At 38.9% G+C, this 21258-nt stretch overlaps 1 long non-coding RNA gene across 1 annotated transcript in view; it reads left to right on the top strand.

Moving 5' to 3' along the window:
• Positions 1–20637, top strand: part of LOC104866367 — a 77843-nt gene extending 57206 nt beyond the window's left edge. Inside the window, exons 2-3 of the long non-coding RNA XR_781437.1 lie at positions 8306–8408; positions 20301–20637. This is a non-coding gene — a long non-coding RNA (uncharacterized LOC104866367). The remainder of the gene's footprint in view (positions 1–8305; positions 8409–20300) is intronic.
• Positions 20638–21258: the final 621 nt, after the last annotated feature.

Genomic DNA, 21258 nt, shown 5'->3' with positions numbered 1-21258 from the left:
TAACTGACATCACAGTACCTGGGAATACATAAAGAATACACATCAAATTCCTCTGGAAAGGGAGACTGGCTGGAAATGTGACAAAAGTGGGCTTTGAGAAGAAGTAACCTTAAGAAGGGAAACTACATGGGCCAGGGATTTAGCTCAGTGGCGCAGCACCTACCTCACAAGTGCAAGGTTCTGAGTTCGATCCCAGGTTCAAAAAAAAGAGAAGAGAATCCTTAGGATGCTGCCTTTGGGTTGGCAGGGAGGGAAACAGAAGTCTATTTGGATGCTATCATCTTGAAAATAAGAAGGAATATTTTCTTATCCAGGCAGTAAGTAACTAAGTGGGCACAAACAGATGTATTTACTGAAGAGATAAATTAACTGATTCATTAGCAGATCATATAAGCTATATCCATGCCCAGATCTTGAAACAACGACTTAAGGACAAAATCCAGTTAGCCTCTTTCCCTTCCACTAGAGTAGTTTATCCTGGTTGTAGATTACCTAAGTAGCTTTGTCAATTTTTCCTGGTGGCTAATCTTTGGTCATTTAAGTCCTCATATACAGTGCTAAATGGGGAAATGTATACATTTGGTACATATTTAGCAAATAAAAGACCAAAGGCAAACAAGCTATAAACTCACAAACATATCCTCCCCGCAGCTGTCACAGAAAAAATGGAAATGCAGGAAAACCTGTCTGGAGACAAGGAATTCCCTGTACCATGATCCAACTGAGGACAGGACAGAAGCAGCAGAGAGAAAGAGAAAGATCATTATACCTGGTCTCCGGTTCTTGGCAACACCCTCCAAAGCACTTTTTCAGGCTGAAGTGAGCTGTAGTCCAATTTCATCCTGCGAGCACCAAATGCACTCTGACAGGCATTTAAAACACAAAGCTTTTCCATTTACAGTTCCTGGGAATTCCTGGAAAATAAACTTTTGCCTATACCGGCCAAAGTTACAACCATTCAAATCTGTATGATTCTTTGAGCCACTCTGTACACTCCCAGGACTTGAATAAGAGAACCATAATTTTAAAAACATTTTTAGGGAAAAGAATATCTTAGTTACTTTCTTGTTGCTAAGTCAAATAACCTGACACCCACAAGTTAAAGGAGCAGAAGTTTATTTTGGCTCACAGCAAAATCTCTAGAGCAAGTTGTTTAACATCTCATTTCTCCATTCATTCTTCTATCCATGATAATCAAGCTCCCATCCCTCCTCTTAGCCCTCAAAGTCACCAACCTTCTTGTTGGCAAGTCTTGTAGACACTCTACTCGATCGTGTTCCCCTTAAGAATGTCCATGTGCATCCATGGGCCGGGGATTTAGCTCATTTAGCTCCTGATTCCTGAGTTTGATCCCCGGTACAATAGAGAGAGAGAGAGAGAAAATTTCTATATGCAACCAAAATAACACACAACTTTTCAGTGCAAAATTATGTCAGTGGCTTTGTGGTGCTCTTTGAATAATATACTCCCTGGTGTCATCTTAACACCACCACATTCTTACTTGCCATCTCTGGGTGATGTTGGCCATATGAGCCTCCTTTCTATTCCCTGGAAAATTCAGTCTCAGACTTTTGCACCTGCTATTGTTCTACCTGGAAAACTCTTCTTCAACCTGAGTATAGGGCAGGTTACTTTTTTAATCTTCAGACTTTAGTTCAAGTTAATGCTACTTCCTTTCCAGACTGCACATGTCCCCTTATCATCTGCTATGGTATGAATGTGTCTCCCAAAAGCTTGTATGTTAGAACCTTAATTCCTAAAGCAGTGGTCTTGAAAGGATCTTTAAGAAATGATTAGGTCATGTGGGAACCACCCTAATTGTTGCAGAAGGAATTGGTAAGTCACACACACAGAAATGCAAAATGGAAGTAAAATAAGAAGTTTATTTTGTCAACAAAAGGCCAATTGTACAATAAGCAGTGCCAGAGATTGACCCTTTACTGCCTTACAGCTCTCTCTTTTATAGAGTTTTACAGCCTTGATCTCATTCAGGTGGTTACATTTCATTCTCCAGTTCACATTACCAATATACAAATCATGGTCACAAGACAGTTAACTTTCCACCCAGATGTAGCAATTCTTTGTAGTTAGGGGAGTTTACCTTTAAGATTCACCTAGCTCTCTATCCTAGCCCATAGGAAGGGGGTGTTCAGGGTCAGGAAAGCAAATGTTAACAATGGTTCTTTTCATCTTGACACTTTTACAATCAAGTGGTTTACAGAACTTCGGAGCTCAGGGTCTTGATGTGCCCTGCTATCACAGGATAAGACCAAATGCCTCATTCAGTGGTTAATGCCTCTGATGTTTGTTAATTCTGAACTTAATAAAGCAAAGTGCTGTTAGAGATAGCAGAGGCCATTCTACATTGTAACATTTTGTAAGTTTTGATCTTATGGATTCATTCTCATGGAAATGGGTTTGTTCTCTTGAGAGTTGACTGTTAATTAAAGCAAGGCGCCCTTTGCATTTTTGTCTCTCCTGCCTGTACCCACAAGCCTTTCTACTTTTCCACCCTGTTATGACAATAATACAAAGCCCTCCTCAGATGTGGCTGCCTGATTTTGGACTTTCAACCTCTAGAATCATAAGCTAAACAATCTCTTTTCTTTATAAATTACTTTGTCTCATGTGTTCTGTTATAGCAATAGAAAATAAACTAAGACACTACTCTCTACAGTAATGGTCTCAACTTGCTTGTTTCTGCTCATTTATTAACTTTGAATGCCTGACCCAGTGTTCATCTATCTGTCTCCTCCATGAGAATGTAAGCTGCATAACCATGAGATATCATGAGATATCCTCTGTGCCTAACACTGAGTTGGTCTAGAGCAGGAGCTCTGTAAGTAGCAGGTAAACAAATATATGATACTTTACATCACAGTATGTTGAAAAAGCTGAAGCTCAGATACCACACAGCTATATGTTTTTGTTTTCATTTTTTGGTACCAGGGATCAAACTCAGGACCTTATGCTTGTAAGGCAGGCACAGCACCACTGAGCTAAATCCCCAGCCCACAGCTATATGTTTTTGAGCTATGACCTAATACCAGGTTTTTTAGAACAGACAGGTATGAATATGAGTTTGGTTTTCTTGGCTTGATATCTTGCTTCCCTTCTTGCCTTATGATGTCTCTCTCCCTCTACCTCTTTCTTACACACATATATACTTTCTTTCACACAGTTGTGTCCACAAGAAACTGATGCTGGGACCATCCTCTTAGGCCTTCAAAGTTGGGAACCAAAATAAATATTTTTCTTTTTCTAGTCTCAGATATTTTGTTGTATCAACATAAAATGGACAACAGACAGTAACACCCACTTTGCTGTGAGGAGTAAGCTGGTTTCTCCAGTCTGGTGTGTCTGAGTGTGGAAAAGAGGGAGGAGACTTGAGTGGAGAAACCTTAAAGAGAGATTGTGAAAATGAGGCATGGAGAAATCTGGAGATAAATGTGATTGTCAGACAGTTTTGAGGATCCAGTGCATTTCGGACTCAGTATGTAGCGGCATCAGTTCACACAGAGTATGACTTTTTCCCCATAGTATGTGATATATTATAGTCTGTGATATTTTCCTGGAGGAGGTAGATTCATATTAATACAGAGTTGGGTTTTGATCCATAGGTGCAGAAAAGACAAAAATAAAAGAAGAAATTCAGAGCTAATCAGTGTTAGAATGATTGGAGAGAAAAGAAAGGGAAAGGCAGAAGAAGCTGATGAGAGAAACCAGAAAGGTCCAAGCACCAGGCCATGCATGGGTGAAGGTGGAGGTAGTAATAAGGGAGGCACAGAGCTGGGAATAAAGGGAGGTTGTATGAGTTTTGTTGCCCAGAAGCTGAACTACTCCAGATACAAGCGAGAGTCAGAATGTAGCTGCGGGTGTGCACGAAGGGATAGAAGACGGAAATCACTGGAGTCAGCGAAGACATTGCAGGCCTTCATCATTGGGTGGATCTTCAACACAAATGTTTTAGTCACCCGAGGCAAATGTGTAAACCAGGCTGCAAAGAGAAACTACACTCAGGTGCCAAGTCTTTGCCAAGTGGTTCTTTGTGAACTTCCTATTCCCAGTATTCATTTGCCCATGAATTCTTCTATTTTCATTCATCAAATAGCTCAACACATGCTGTTTTTCTTTAGCCTTTCTCCATTGGCATGGTCAGGAATCTAGTCAAGGTTTAACACAGCAAGATATAAATAAATGGCATTAGGAATATGGATGGCCATAAAAATATTAAGTTGAATCCCTAACTTATTTCTTAGTAAAGACAAATATCAGATGCATCAAGAACTTAAACCTTAAAAATCAATATCTTTGTACTTTTATTAAAATTATAAAGTGGGGAAGAACTTTTAAGCATGACACAAAATTCAGGAACCAAATAAGAGAAAGTCTTGACTTTTTACAAACTACATAGATTTACATAGTGGACAGCAAAATACATAATTTATACAACAGTTTACAAAACTTTGACACATAAGAAATAAGGTACAGGTACATGAAAAAACAGGGGAAAATAATTTGCAACATGACAAATAAAACTCTAAATCTTTTAAGATATAAATAGTTCCTACATATTAATGAAAAAAGACAAGTAGGGCTGGGGATTTACTTCAGTGATTCCACCACCTGCCTTGCAAGTGCAAGATCTGGAGTTTGATCCCTGGTACCAAAAAAACCCAAAAAACAAACAAAAAAGACAAGTAACCCCATGGAAAAATAAGGGAAGAAACAGGGAGGATACGTAAATGGATTTTAAACATGAAATGATATTCAACCTCATGAATAAGATAAAGGAAAATTAAATCTATGAGATAAAGTAGACTGAAAATATTAAAAAGTGTTTACTGAGTGGATGAAGCATAAATAAGCACTTTATTTGGATTGATAAACTGGTATTAACTAGTCAGTTTGATTAGCGTTTTTTTTTTTGTTTTTTTTTTTTTTGGTACCAGTGATCTAACTCAGGACCCTGTGCTTGTGAGGCAGGCATGCTGCCACTGAGCTAAATCCCTTGTCCCGATTAGCTTTTGTTGTTGTTTTTTGTTTGTTTGTTTGTTTTTTGAGACAGGGTCTCACTATGTAGTTGAGGCTGACCTGGAACTCACTATGTAGCTCAGGCTGGTCTTGAACTCACAGCGATCCTCCTGCCTCAGCCTCCCAAGTGCTGGGATTACAGGTGTGCACCACCACGCCTGACTCCGATTAGCTTTTAAAATTAAAATGTTCATCCTGTTTGACCTAGCAATTTCATTTCTAGTAATTTATTCTGCAAATCCACTAGTATATTTTTACAAAGCTACTCATTAAAAATTATTTGCAATAGAAAAATCCTAGAATGTAGTGTCCATCAGCTGAGGATTAGAAGTTATTATGGTATAGCAACAATACTATGCAGCTGTCAAAAGGAATAAGAAAGTCTATAAATATAAACTTAAAGATACAGTTAAATATACAAGATAGTATGTAGGGCATTCTACCATTTGCTATTTGAGTTAGAAAAATACACACACAGATGTGTGTATTTATGCATTGTGAAAGTGCGGTAGGCTTTTAGCACAGAAGGTGCAGCTCTCTCCTACCTCAGGCTGAGCCTCCTTGTGCCGTTTTTCCTTTGTGCCTCGTCTTGGACCTCATTCCTGCCCCTTCTTACAATTTCAAGGGCTTTATTTCTGAAGTTATCCCCTTTCTTTCCTTAACTAGCTCTCTTTTACTTCTAGATTATTTCATAGGAATACAGCAGACATGTCTCGATATAATACATTCTTTCGGTCTGTATTTACCTTCACCTGGGTTCTATTTCTTTTTCCACCTATTTTTAAAAATCAATATTCCTCCATATGATGTTATAATCCTTATTAGTTATAAACCTTCTTCAATAGCAGCCTATTAAAACAATGATTAAGATTACCAGTTGCCTGGGATCTCATCTTACTAAAAAGCTTCTGTACTTCAAAAGAAACCATTAGCAGAACTAAGAGACAATCTACAATGTGGGAAAAAATTTTTACCAGCTGTACCTCAGACAAAGGACTATTATCAAGGATATATAAAGAACTCAAAACAATCAGCCCCCCCAAATATAAAGACCCGATCCAAAAATGGGCATCCGAAATGAACAGACATTTCTCAGACAAAGAAGTAAAAGCAGCAAGAAAATATATGAAAAAATGTCCACATCACTGGTCATTCGAGAGATGCAGATGAAAACAACACTGAGATTCCACCTCACCCCACAAAGAATGGCTGCTATCAAGAAATCACACAATAACAAATGTTGGCGGGGGTGTGGGGAGAAAGGAACCCTCCTCCATTGTTGGTGGGAGTGCAGACTAGTGCAACCACTATGGAAAACAATATGGAGATACCTCAAAGAGCTTGGACTGGAGGTTCCATTTGACCCAGCCATCCCTCTGTTGGGTATCTTTCCAAGAGAACTAAAAGAATCATATCACAGAGAAGTATGTGCTCCCATGTTTATAGCGGCACAGTTTGTAATAGCTAAATCTTGGAAACAACCTATTTGCCCATCCGTTGGAAACTGGATAAAGAAGTTGTGGTTTTTCTATAAAATGGAATATTACTCAGCCATAAAGAGCAAGAGAATAGATTCATTCATAGGAAAATGGATCCATATTGAAGATATACTCCTAAGTGAAATAAATAAGTCACACATGTGTAAATACCAAATAGTTTCCCTGGTGTGAATATTCTGCAACAATGCATGAGATTCTAATAAGATTACTGACATTTAGAAATGGGAGGAAAGGAGCTAAAGGTGTAGGGAAGGTGTGATACGTAGGGGAAGAACAAAAAGGGAAAAGAAAAAATGTGAGAGAATGAAAAGATGAACATAAAGTGTTTGTAGATGGGGAGGGGAGGAGGGGGGGAAGGGAGGGCAGAGGTAAGGGGAAAAAATGAGAATCAAGACTTGCCATGTAAAGGTACATGATCCCAACAATGAATGTAACTGTACTGTATCCCTAAATGTACCAATAAACTCAATAAAAAAAAAAAAAAAAAAAAAGATTACCAGTTGCCATCACTTGGCCAAAGCCAGCAACTCTTTGTCTCTATTTCACTTGACTTTGTGTGGCCCTTGACATGACTGGCAGCACTTTCACTTTTGAAATGCTGTCTTTGCTAAGTTGGATTTCATTGTTTTTGTTTTTATTTTCCCAGTACTGGAGAATGAACCCAGAGTGTTCATACTGAATTATAACCCCAGTCTTTAAAAAACATTTTAAAAAATTTAGAGACACAGTCTTGCTAAGTTGCACAGATGGCCTTCAACTTGAAACCCTCTTGTCTCAGCCTCCTAGAATGCTGGGATTACGTGGTACCCCATGTCCAGGTTCTTTGCCAGGTTTTATGGAACCACATGCATCTGGATTTCTTCCTACCTAAATGGCCATCCTTCTCAGGGTACTTTAATTATCTTGTGGGTTTTATTAGTACCCACACCTATTTAGTGTTTCTCCACAGCAGAATGTAAGCTTCTGAGGACAGGGAAACTTTTGCTTGCTGCTGTCTCCTCAAGATTTAGAATAGCTTCTGTGATAAGACTCTGGAAGATTAAACAAAATGGATGGATGGAGATTTTTTTCTATAGGCTTATGTCTTGTACAATGTGTATGTGTTAGCTATCAACGCAATAACCACAACATTTCAGAAACATTGGATTTTACAATATTAAGAGTTGAAGAATCTTGAAGGCAGTTTATTCTCCTTTGCCTCTTGAAGGGCCATACCAAACTGCCCCACGTATTATTTTTTTCAGGAAGAAGAATGGAAATAGGTGGGAAGAATTTTTTGTAGGTCATCTTGATGGTTAATTTTGTTTTCTTCACATCTCACTTTAGCCTAGCAGTTGTTTTTTTTTAGAAATTGTAAGCAGCCATTCATGAATTCATAGCAGTGTTCAACTTGGAAAGACCAACATTTTTCTTCGATCCTATAGTCTTAGAAGCTTATGGATCCCTTGATACTGACTGTGCTTGGAAACTGGAAACCGGTTCATATTTGAGTAAATCTGGCCCTGGTTCTTGGCCACAGATGCAAACTTCTCTTCTATAATTAAGCAGTCGATGATAACCTTGCAGGGAAGAAAGGTGATTTGTGAGCTCTGTGTGGCTGGAGAGCCCGACTCAGAAGGGTACTTGCCCATTGCTGCTAAAATGTCAGACATGGCCACTTGTGGGTCTGGACCAAATTGCTGGAATCGTTACTGAGGCAAAGAGATCATAAATCATGGAAACAGACTGAGGCCTCCTCAGGGTTCTTGTCACAAGTTATTTTTCTCTTTTAGGGACCCACTGTTTTGGGGAAAACCCTGAAGAGTGCATGTTCTAATATTTGCCAAGATGGAGACTCAGAGAAACAGACTTATATAACACTCTTCAGGGATGAAGGTGAGTTCTCTTTTTTGCTAGAATTCACATTTCTTCTTAGATTAATATTAATTCTTATAAATTCTTTTTTTTTACATAACCCTAAGCTACATTTAGGGAAAGCTATTCATTCCTAAGGATTGAGGGCTTAGACATAAATTGACACAGTGAAGGGAAAATAAATAACATTTATGAAATGTCTCTACATGCCTGATGCAATTGAGATTTTGGCCTGAGTTTGAGAAAAGAAATATCAATGACCAATATACTTTGTAAATATTCTTTATGAAATGTGAGTGACAGCAGATGTTCTTGAAAGAGTATGAAAGATAATGGATTGGTATAGAATGAAATAATTTACGATGAGCAGCATCTAGATTTCCTGATTTTGATACCTAACATGGTATTCTAACAACTGGGAAGTCCTAAACAACAAAACCAGGAATACACAAAAATCTAGGTTCAGGATGGGAATTTAGTTCAGTTGTTCCACCACCTGCCTTGCAAACCCAAAGTCAATTCCTGGTATAAAAAAAAAAAAATCTAGGTTCAGGATGGGAATTTAGTTCAGTTGTTCCACCACCTGCCTTGCAAACCCAAAGTCAATTCCTGGTATAAAAAAAAAAAAATCTAGGTTCAGGATGGGAATTTAGTTCAGTTGTTCCACCACCTGCCTTGCAAACCCAAAGTCAATTCCTGGTATAAAAAAAAAAAAATCTAGGTTCAGGATGGGAATTTAGTTCAGTTGTTCCACCACCTGCCTTGCAAACCCAAAGTCAATTCCTGGTATAAAAAAAAAAAAATCTAGGTTCAGGATGGGAATTTAGTTCAGTTGTTCCACCACCTGCCTTGCAAACCCAAAGTCAATTCCTGGTATAAAAAAAAAAAAATCTAGGTTCAGGATGGGAATTTAGTTCAGTTGTTCCACCACCTGCCTTGCAAACCCAAAGTCAATTCCTGGTATAAAAAAAAAAAAATCTAGGTTCAGGATGGGAATTTAGTTCAGTTGTTCCACCACCTGCCTTGCAAACCCAAAGTCAATTCCTGGTATAAAAAAAAAAAAATCTAGGTTCAGGATGGGAATTTAGTTCAGTTGTTCCACCACCTGCCTTGCAAACCCAAAGTCAATTCCTGGTATAAAAAAAAAAAAATCTAGGTTCAGGATGGGAATTTAGTTCAGTTGTTCCACCACCTGCCTTGCAAACCCAAAGTCAATTCCTGGTATAAAAAAAAAAAAATCTAGGTTCAGGATGGGAATTTAGTTCAGTTGTTCCACCACCTGCCTTGCAAACCCAAAGTCAATTCCTGGTATAAAAAAAAAAAAATCTAGGTTCAGGATGGGAATTTAGTTCAGTTGTTCCACCACCTGCCTTGCAAACCCAAAGTCAATTCCTGGTATAAAAAAAAAAAAATCTAGGTTCAGGATGGGAATTTAGTTCAGTTGTTCCACCACCTGCCTTGCAAACCCAAAGTCAATTCCTGGTATAAAAAAAAAAAAATCTAGGTTCACTCTTATCTAGGGTAGGATGGAGATAGGGTTTAGAAATATTCATGGAGCTATAAACATTTAAAAAATCTCTGTCCTACCCTGGAGCCTTCGATCAGAAAACCAAAAAGTGGGCCTGTGGTCTTGTATATCTTTGTTTTAAGCCTCTCCTGGAGTCTGTGAAGTCAACAGCTCTCTGCTTGATCGTATATGGGCTTGTGCACCCATCAAAGGTTTTTATTAATTTTTAAAAAACTGGGTTATAAGCCAGACCTGATAGCTCTTGCCTTGATCTCAGCACTCTGGGAGCCTGAGGCAGAAGATCACAAGTTTGAACCCAGCCCAGGCAACTTAGCCACTTAACAAGACCTTGTTTCATTAAAAAAAAATAATAATAAAAAAAATATATATATGGCTGGCAATATGAAGGCCCTGGTTTCAGTCTCCAGTACCAAAATAAACAAGCAAACCTAATTTATACTGGGCATATACCAGAATATCATTATTATTATCACGTTCCAGAACACCATGTATCCCCAAGAGAAACTCTATTCATTAGCTGTTCTCCTTTCCCATGGCTTCTGACAATTTTAATCTTTCTCTATGGATTTGCCCATCTGGGATCTTTTATAAATCTAATACATAGGCTTTTTGTCTGTGGCCTCTTTCCCTTTATATAATGTTGTATAACGAACCAGTACTTCATTCATTTGTATTGCTGAGTAATATTCCGTTGCACGATTATACCACATCTTGATTATCCATTCACTAGGTGCTGTGGGTCATTTGGGTTGCTTCCACTTTTTGGCTATTATGAATAAAGCCTCTATGAACATCTGTGTACAAGTTTTTTGTAAGGACATAAGTTTTCATTTCTCTTGAGTATATACTAGAAATAGAATTACTGGATCATGTAATTCTATATTTAGCTAGACTGTGTTCCAAAGGGGTGCATCATTGTACATTCCCCCCAGTAATGTATGACGTTTCTGGTTTCTGTATATCTTCACAAAGCCTTGTTATTATGTTTTTTATTATAGCCATGTTGATAAATGTGAAGTGTTACACTGTGACTTCCCTTTGAATTTCCACGATGGCTAATATGCAGCATCTTTTTATGTTTAATGGTTATTTTGTTTATCTTCTTTGTGGAAAGACCTATTCAGATCCTCTGCCCATTTTTATTTATTTTTTCCACTAAGTTTATTGGTACTTTTTAGGTACAGAGTACAGTTACATTCATCATTGGCATCTTACACCTTTACATGATGTTTTTTTTTTTTTTTTTTTTGGTACCGGGGATTGAACTCAGGTCCTTGTGCTTGTGAGGCAGGACACCGAACCGCTGAGCTAAATCCCTGGCTACACGATGTATCTTAATTTTTACTTTTCCCCATCCCCCTGCTCTCCCTTCACTCCCTCCACCCTGTCCTATTTACAAAGACTTTGTTTTCATTTGCCCTTTTCTCATATTTTTATCCCTTCTTTCCTTTCCCCTACCCTTCCCACTTCCCCTACTCCTTTAGACCTTTTCTTCCTATTTCACATTATTACTTATACAATTTGAATCTTATTTACGCTTTTAGTTTTGCACATCAGAGAAACTATTTGGTATTTACATATGTGTGTCCTATTTATTTCACTTAAGAGTATGGTCTCAGTGTGCATTCACTTAGCTATAAATCTCTCTAGTTTCTCATTCTTTATGGTTTGTAGTACTCCATTTTATAGAAAAACCACATCTTTATCCAGTCTCCCATTGATGGGCAATTGGGCTGTTTCCAAATTTTAGCTATTGCAAACTATGCTGCTATAAGCATGGGTACATATATGTTGCTGTGGTATGATTCTTTAAAGCTTTTGAAAAGATACCCAGCAGAGGCATAGCTGGGTCAAATGGGACCTCTAATCGTAGTTGTTTGAGGTATCTCCATATTGATTTCCATAGTGGTTGCACCAGTCTGCACTCCCACCAACAATGGAGAAGGGTTCCTTTCTCCCTACAACCCCACCAGCACTTGCTATTGGTTGATTTCTTGATAGCAGCAGCCATTCTTTCTGGGGTGAGGTGGAATCTCAGCGTTGTTTTCATCTGCATTTCTTGAATGATTGGTGATGAACATTTTTTTCATATATTTATTTGTCACCTTTACTTCTTTGAGAAATATCTGTTCACATCAGATGCCTGTTTTTTAATTGAGCCTTTATATTTGTGAGGTCTGATTTTTCTGAGTTCTTTATATATTCTAGATAGTAGACCTTTGTCTGAGGAACAGCTGGTTAATTTTTTTCCCCACATTGTAGATTATTTCTTAGCTCTGTTGGTGATTTCTCTTGCAGTGCAGAAGCTTTTTAATGGGATCCCAGTTGTTGATTCTTTGTGCTAGTTCCTGTACTACTGAGGATTTGTTCATAAAGTCTTTTCCTATTCCAATGTCTACAAGAGTACCTGACATATCTTCCAGCAAGTTTAATGTTTCTGTTTTAATATTTAGATATTTAATCCATTTCAATTTTAGTTTAGTAGTCTAGGTTTAATCTCTGGCAGGTTAAAATCCAGTTTTTCCTACACAATTTATTGATGAGGCTATATTTCCTCCAGTAAGGATGGTTGGCTCCTTTGTCAAAGATGAAGTAGCTGAGTACTTCTAATCTATTCCACTGATCCTCAGGTCTGTTTCTTTGCCAGTACCATGCTGTTTTTATCACAGTGGCTTTGTGGTATAGTTTCACACTGGGGATTGTAATACCTCCTTGTCATGTCTCTGTTGCCTAGAATGGTCTTTGCTATTCTAGGGATCTGCCCATTTTTAAATTGGGCTGTTCATTTTTTCCTCATTGAATTGCAAGAGTTCTTTATCTATTTTAGATACAAGTTTCTTATCTATATTATTTGCAAAAATTCTGTATCATTCTATAGACTATCTTTTCATTTTCTTGATGGTATCTTTTGAAGCCCAAGTTATTAATTTAGACAAAATCCAATTTATCTATTTTTAAAATTATTTTGTTCCTATTCAAGAAATAATTGCCCGACCCAGGATTACTAAGATTTATATCCATACTTTCAAAGAATTTCACAGTTTCAACTTTGAATTAGGTTTTGGATCCATTTGAAATTTTATATCTAGTCCGAGGAAGAGTCCCACTTCAGTCTTTTTCATACAGCTGTCCATTTGTTCTACCACTGTTTGTTGAAATAATGGTATTTTTCAAATTAATCATCTTGGTGCCCATGTTAAAAATCATTTGACTCTAAATATATGGATTTATTTCTACACTATCAATTCTAAATGTGTATCCTTTTATAAGTACCATAAAATCTTAGTTTTTAAATCTGCATGTGTGGATATCTTGTTTTTGTTTTTGTTTTTCTCTTCTGAGGCCCTTGTATTTACTTATAAATTTTAGGACCAACTTTTCAATTTTGATAGAAAAGCACCTGGGATTATGATAAGGATTGTGTTGGGTGTATAGATCAATCTGTAGAGTAACAACTTTTTTTTTTACAATGCTGGGGATCAAACCCAGGGCCTTACCCAACCCTCAGCCCAGTATGGACAACTTAACAACATTGTCTGCAATACACGGGCATGGAATATCTTTTAATTTACTTGGGTATCTTGTAATTCCTTCCAGCAATGTTTTGTAGTTTTTAGTATATACAACTTAAACTTCTTTTGTTAAATTTATTTCTAGGTGCTTTATTCTTGTTGATGCTATATGAAAGGAGATTGTATTCTTAAATTCATTTTCAGGTTATTCCTTGCTAGTGAATAGGAATACAACTGATTTTTGTATATGGATCTTTAATCCTTGGCTTTGCTGAAGCCTGTCTTTTAGCTCTAAAATGGGGTATGTGTGTCCTGGGATTTTCATTTATATAAGATCATGTTTATCTGAACATATAGACTTTCTTTCTCCTTTCCAATCTGAATGCCATTTATTTTAGTAGTCTTATTTTCCCGAGTAGAACTTCTAGTACAATGTTGAATATGGTGACATGGTTGGTATACACCCTTCTCTCTGCCTGATCCTATGGGGAGAGATCTCAGTCTTTACCATGAAGTACAATGTTACCGGCATGTTTTTCGTCAGTGACCTTTACCAGTTTATGGAGTTCCCTTCTATTCCTAGTTTGTTGAGTGTTTTTGTGATGAAAAGTATTAAATTTTTGTCAAATGCTTTTTTCTGTATTTACTGACATGATTATGTGTTTTAAATTTTTTAGTTATTTCTTAGTGGTTTCTGTAGAGATTACAATTAACATCTTAAACCACTACAGTTTAGATTAATACCATTTTAATTTCAGTAGTGTGATGGTTAATTTTATATGTCACCCTAACTGGGATATGAAGTACTGTACCCATGTATTTATCAAACATTATTCTGCATGTTTCTGTGAGGGTATTTTGGGTGAAATTTTATATCAGTGGGCTGAATGAAAGAGACTGTCCTCCTTCAGTGGGTCTCATTCAATCAATTGAAAGCCTACATATAACTAAAAGGCTGACTCTTCTCCAAATAAGGAGAAATTCCTCTTGTGGGACTGCCTTTGAAGTGGGACATCAGCTTTTTTCTGCCTTTGGACTTGGATTGAAACATCATCCCTTCCTGGATCTCAAACTTACTAGCATTGAGATTGGAGCTACACCATTAGCTTTCCTGGGCCTTAGGCATCCAGACTCAGACTGGGGCCATACCATTGGCCTTTCCAGGTCTTTGATTTGCCAACTCACCTTACAGTTCTTAAAACTTGTCAATCTCTGCTATAGTTTGAATGTCCCTTCTAAAACTCATGGTGAAATTTGTCACTGTGATCATATTAGGAAGTGTGACATTTTAGGAATGATTAGGTCATGAGGGTGGAGCCCTCATAAGTGGATTAGTGCTGTGAATATAGAAGTGGCTTTGTAATAATAGTGTGTTCTCTCTTGTACATGTTCTCAAGGTCCTGCCCTCTCTAGCAGGTGTTCACTTGCCCTTTTGCTGTGTAATGATGTATGAAAAAGTTCCTTGCCAGATGCAATCTTGATTTTAGACTTCCCAGTCTTCAGAATTTTGAGTAAAATAAACTTCTATTGTCTATCACTTTCCCTGCCTGTATTTTGTTATACAGTGGAAAATGGACCAAGTTAGAAAACTGGTCCAAGATTTTTTTGGCAAGAGATGGGGGGGGGTGCTGTTGCTATTAACAAGTACCTGAAAATGTGGCAGCAGTTTTGGAAGTACATAATAGAAATTAGAAGAAATTGGAGGAGCAGATTTGAAAAAGACTGGATTGCTGTCAATGAGGCATTAAGGGTGATTTTGGTGAGGGCTCAGAAGAGGAGAGTTCTAGGGAAAGTCTGAATCTTCTCTGTGATTATGGACAGAATACTGGTTAGTACAGGTCATTCTGTTGCGGTCTCAGACAGAAAAAAGAAACAACGTATTGGAAACTAGAGTAAAAGCCACCCTAGTAATGTTACCAGAACGCTGGGGTTATGTATCACAGTGCCAAAGAATGAAACCACGAGCAAAGGTGGTAAGGTGCAGGCAAATTTATTTTTAAATATATAAAGGCGAGGAAGTAAAGCTGTCACTAGCTGGGAGGGGATCCTGAGTAGGATACCCACAAGGGTACCTGTCCTAGGACTTTGGGGAAGGCAGAACCTAAGAGTAATGAGCTAGCGTATCTGGCTGAAGATATTCCTAAGGGGAAAAAAGAGCTTCATGGATACTTTCAACTGCATACAGTAAAATGAGAAAAGAGGGTAATGATTTAAAGATGGAACTTATAATAAAATGGAAAAAAGAATGAAACACTGGAAAATTTATAGTCTTGCCACCAAAAGAGTGTAAAGGAATCTGTAGGAGAAGAAACCAAGTATGTAGCCAAGTTACTATTTGCTAAGGAGATTATCATGGGGAGGAGGGAGTCATTTGTGCAGACAGTGAAAGATCTCGAGGCATTTAGAAAATCTTCCAACTGCCCCTCCCATCATAGACCCAGAATTTGCCTTGGGAGCAAAGTCTCCAGAGAGGTTGTCTCAGGACCCCAGTATTTGCTGTTCTGTTCCATGTTGGGCATCTGCTTCCTGAAGTCCAGGGCAGCACTCAGATGCCCAGCTGTGACTCATGCAGGCTCAGGTGAAACTCAGCCTGACATCTTGGAAAGTACAGGCCGTAAGCTTTGGCGATCCACATAGTATTAATTCTGCAAATGCACAGAACACTAGAACTATTGGGCCATAGTAGCCTCCACCTAGATTTCAAAGAATATTGGGCAGCTGGGGAGTCCAACAGAGATTTGTTGCAGTGGGGGAACTACATCAGAGGGGCCTTGCTAGGGCAATGCCTAGTAGAATTATGGGAATTGACAGCCTCAGAAATCCCAGGGCTGTAAGGCCACCAGTATGCAGCTCGGAACACTGCAGACACACAACTCCCACCTGCAGAACTGCCAGGTGGATGAAATGAGAAAAAAAGTCATAGAGCTAAAGCTGTGGGGTCCCCACACTCACCTGAATGTGCCCAGGATGAAAGACAGAGTCAAGGGAAGGTATTCCAGGTTTAGGAATTAAGTACTGAGTCTAGAGCATTCCTAAAAAATTCCTTTTTGGTGTGTTGGAAAAACGGAAGATAATGTAGTTAACTTTTATCTACCAGAAGAACCTGTTAACAACAATTCAATAAATTTAGTAAAGTTGAAAGATACACAATCAATGTACAGAAAAGCAGAGCACGTCTACATGTTAATAATGAACTATCTGAAAAGAAGTAGAAAAGGAGATGAAACAATTTACATTTATAAAAGTATCAAAAAGAATACTAAAATACTTAGGAATAAGCATAACCATTAGGAGAAAGATTTGTACACTAAAAAAATTAAAACATTCATGAAAGAAATTGAAGAAGATACGCGTAAGTTGAAATATGATTTTCCATGTCCATGGGCTGGAAGTTGTTGAAATGTTAATACTAGTACAAGGAATCTACAACCCCTCAAATAGCTAAAGAAATCTTGAAAAAGAAAATTAAAGCTGGAGGTGTCACAGTCCCTGGTTTTAAATTATTACAAAACTGCAGGAATAGGAATAGAATGGTGCAGACCCACAGGCTAATAGAACCCAGAAATAAATCCATGAATCTGCAGAAAATGGACTTTGACAAAGGTACTAAGAAAACAGAAAGGAGAAAGGATAATCTCTTTAATAAATGGTGCCAGAAAAACTTGGATATTCACATGGAAAAGTACAAAAATACTTAGTGTACCATATACTATACACGAAAATAAATTCAAATGGATTAAAGAATTAAATATAAAACCTGAAACTGTAAAACTCCTAGAGGAAGACAAAGGAGGAAATAATCTTTTTTTTTTGGTGGGGGGAGTACCAGGGATTGAACTCAGGACATCGCACTAGTGAGGCAGGTGGTGGAGGCACTGAGCTAAATCCCTGGCCCAGGAGGAAATAATCTTGACACTGGTCTTTAGCAATGATTTTCTGGATATGACAACACAAGCATAGGATATAAAAAGCAAAAATAGACAAGTGAGGACTATATTAAACCAAAAAGAGTGGGCAGGGCAAAGGAAACAATTAATGGTGTGAAAAGCCAGTCTAGGGAATGAGAGAAAATATGTACAAACCATAAACTCTGTAAAGAATTAATATCCAAGCAGGATGCAGTGGCAGAAGTCTGTAATCCTAGATACTCAGAAGGCTGAGACAATTGGATTACAAGTTTAAGGTCAGCCTGGGCAATTTAGTAAGATCCTGATTCAAACAATATTTTTTGCAGTACTGGGAATTAAGCGCAGGGCCTTCCCACTGAACTGTATCCCCAGCCCTTCTTCCCTTTTAAATTTTGAGACACGGATTTGCTAAGTTGCTCAGGTTGGGCTGGAACTTGTAGTCCTCCTGCCTCAGCCTCCTAGGGTGCTGAGATCACAGGTATGCATCACCACAACTGGTCCGTAATTTAAAAAAAAATTAAAAGGGGCTGGGATGTAGCTCAATGGTGGAATATCTCTGGGTTCAAGACCCAGTGCTGAGAAAAAAATCCAAAATATATAAATAAAAATAATGCATATAATTCAGTAACAAAAATCCAATGAAAAACTGGGAAAAGGAGATGAATAGACATTCCTAAAAAAAAAAAAGATGTATGAATGGACAATATATGAAAAGGTGTTCATATTACTAGCCATCAGGGAAATGTTAAAACAAAGTCATGAGACATATCTATTAGGTGGCTATAATGAAAAAGACAAGATATGGAGAAAAGGGAACTCGTGTGCTGCTGATGGGAATGTAAACTGGTACAGCTGGTATGGAAAAATGGCACGGAGTTTCCTAAAAAATTGAAAGTAACACTAACATATAATCAAGCAATCTTCTGGTTTTATGTTTAAAACATGAAATCAGTGGCTGGAAGAGATAACTGTACCCCCCATTTTTGGAGTCTTATTGACAATAACTAAAATATGGAAGCGACCTACATGCCCACTGGTAGATAAAGTACACACACACACACACACACACACACACACACACACACTCCAATATTATTCTACTTTAAAAAAATAAAGCAGCCTTAACATTTGTGACAAAATGAGTAAACTGGAGGACATTGTGCTGCAGGAAACAGACAGGCTCCCAAAGACAAATACTGCATGATCTATTTATACAGGGACTTGAGACAGAGTAGAATAGTAGTTACCAGTGGTCAGGTAGTGAGGGAAAAGGGGATGCTGTTCAAGGGTACAAACTTTCAGTTATGAGATAATAGCTCTCAAGTACAGCACATGACAACAGATGATAAAATATTTTATTCTTGAAATTTGCTAACAGTAAATCTCAAGTGTTCTCACCACACAGACATGAAATAGTTATGTGACATAGTTATATGACATAGTTATGTGAGGCCAATGGATCTGTTTATTAGCTTGATTGTGATAATCCGTTTACAATATATTTATGTATCAAATCATCAGATTAAAATACCTTAACTGTAGACAAATTTTGTCAGTCATACCTCTGTAAAGCTGGAAATAAAAGTTCCATTTTCTCTGTCTTATGTGTGCTCTCTTGCCTTTTTGCCATGGGATGATGTAGCAGGAAAGCCCTCACCAGGTGCTGGGAACTTGATCTTGGACTTCCCAGCCTCTAGAACTGTGAGAAACAGATTTATAAATTTTCCCGTATCACATATTTTGTTATAGCAGCACAAACAGACTAAGCCACCATGGAAACAGGAAGTCCCACAGACTGGGTCAAACAGGCTCCTCTTAAATTTTCACTGAGGTGAATGACAGCCCTTTTACGGAGCCTAGTACCTGTTGGAGGGTCTGCCTGGAATGAAGGAAAAAAGGAAAGGGGCTTTGCAAACCACACTCTCCAAAGACACCCCTTTCTCCACCTCCTGCTGGATACATTTTAGCCATGTTACTACTGTATTACACCTCTGTAAACTGCCCCAGCATTTTCTTGCTAGCAAGTGTTTATTAAGATGATAATTCAGGAACACTCAATAGCACAGAAAGAAGGAAGTCAAAGCTTTGTACAAGGCTGTTAGTAAATATCATTATCTCAGCTCTAATATTTTTTCCTCCTGGGGCTTTCTGGGGGGAAATGACTGTCAGCAGCAAATCTGCTTCTCTGCTCCTCCTTCCTGTTGGCGTCAAAGGAGACTGACGCCAACAGGCTTCCTCACTTTAATTCATTTCTGCTGAGCTACTGCAGCAGGGTCAGGGAGAGGTTAGAGCAGATGTTCTTCTCCCCGCTCCTGCTTAGCATTCACACTGGTTTTCTCTTGGGGGTTACCAGAGTAGGAAGTAACCAGGGGGAGACTGGAATATCTGGGATTGTGGCTTCTGCAGTGATTCGGGCCGGCCAGGCCCAATTCCCTTTTATTTCATCAGACAGGCAAGGACCTTATCATCACCATAAGGCCTTTCTAGGCAGAAATTATCTTGTTTATTCTTACGTACAAGATTAGCCTAGGGCCTAGTGCAAAGAAAATAACAAGTTTCTTGTTGTTTAGTAGAGGGCAATGCTGAGAGTATGGAGAGTGTGGCAGTTGCCTGGGCAGAGGGCTGGGGACAAATCTGTGCCTTGACCCAGAATGAGGCAGAAGTCGCTTCCTGCCGGGACACAAGGTCACCCCCAGTCCCTACCAATAGTCTCCTCTCCGGGCTGTGCACTCATGGTTTCTTCAAATGTTTGCCGTAAGAAACATTGAAGCACAAGGCGCACAGTGCACTGGAAATGAGCGCAGGCTCTTTTGTTGTGTGTGGAGGGGGCGAGATCAAAACCAGAACCTCACACACGCCAGGCGAGCGCTCTACCGCTGAGCGACATCCAAGCCCAGGAGCATAGGCTCTGAAACCGCTCGTTTATTCAACTATTTACTGTGTAATTATGTGCTATTTATTCTAGCCTCTCAGGATACAATGCCAAACATGGAGCAAAACACCTGAGCTGTGGAGACTCACAGATGGTGAGAAAAATGATTTCTGCCTGACGTTAGAAGTTCGGTGCCCAGGAAAGAAGTTGTCACGGTTTATATATCCAGTGTTTCCGGAGCCTCGTGCACTCAAAGGAAGGGCGGCTTTTGAAGGGTGATGGAATGGAAGGGACGCTACAGATGACGTTAGGAGGCGAGGCCTGCTCAGAGGGGCGGTCACTGGGATGCCTCTCCCCAGCTCCTCCTTGCACTGGTTTCCCTGGCTGCCCCGAGGTGAGCCGCTTCTCTCTGCCGAGGCCCTTATGACCCTGCAAGGACTGAAATCTCTAAAACTGTGTCAAAATAAGCCTCTCCTTTAATGAGTCGGTGTTGAGTATGGAGTCCCAGGAATAAGGGAAGTGGCTGAAACCGAAGCAGGGCAGAGTAAGGGGCACAGCCAGTGGTGAGTTGAGAGGTCATTTTAAAAATGACCCCTTTGAGAAGATGGAGACGCTGGAGGGAGAGCAGCTAAGGGAGAGGCCCAGAGGGAAGGGGGCAGTGTGGGTGGAGTGGAGTGCGCGGGGGATGCTGCGAGATGAGTCCGAGGTGGGGAGGGAATAGTTGGGCACTCTGTAGGGCCGCCTTGTGGGTGAGGTTGGCAGACTTAGCAAGTGAAAATAATGGAATCCACAATGAAAACATTTAAAGTGTGTCTCCGATATTGCATAAGACATAATGAAAATGCACTCACCATTTATCTGAAATCCAAATTTAACCGAGGAACGATGAATACTTTTTTAATGTCTCAGATATTGCATAAGCCATGCTAAAAATTTATTTGCTATTTACTGAAATCCAGATTTAACTGGGCATCCTGCTTTGTTACTGGAAACACTGTTTGTGGCTCCTTGGAAGGACTGATACCATGGGACTCAGAGTGTGAACCGAACT

The sequence above is a fragment of the Fukomys damarensis genome, unplaced genomic scaffold, assembly GCF_012274545.1.
Source record: "Fukomys damarensis isolate Sample0158 unplaced genomic scaffold, DMR_v1.0_HiC HiC_scaffold_11, whole genome shotgun sequence".
NCBI classification, from domain to species: Eukaryota; Metazoa; Chordata; class Mammalia; order Rodentia; family Bathyergidae; genus Fukomys; species Fukomys damarensis.
Note: the sequence above shows the minus strand (reverse complement) of the source record. Positions and strands in the feature narration are given on the sequence as shown.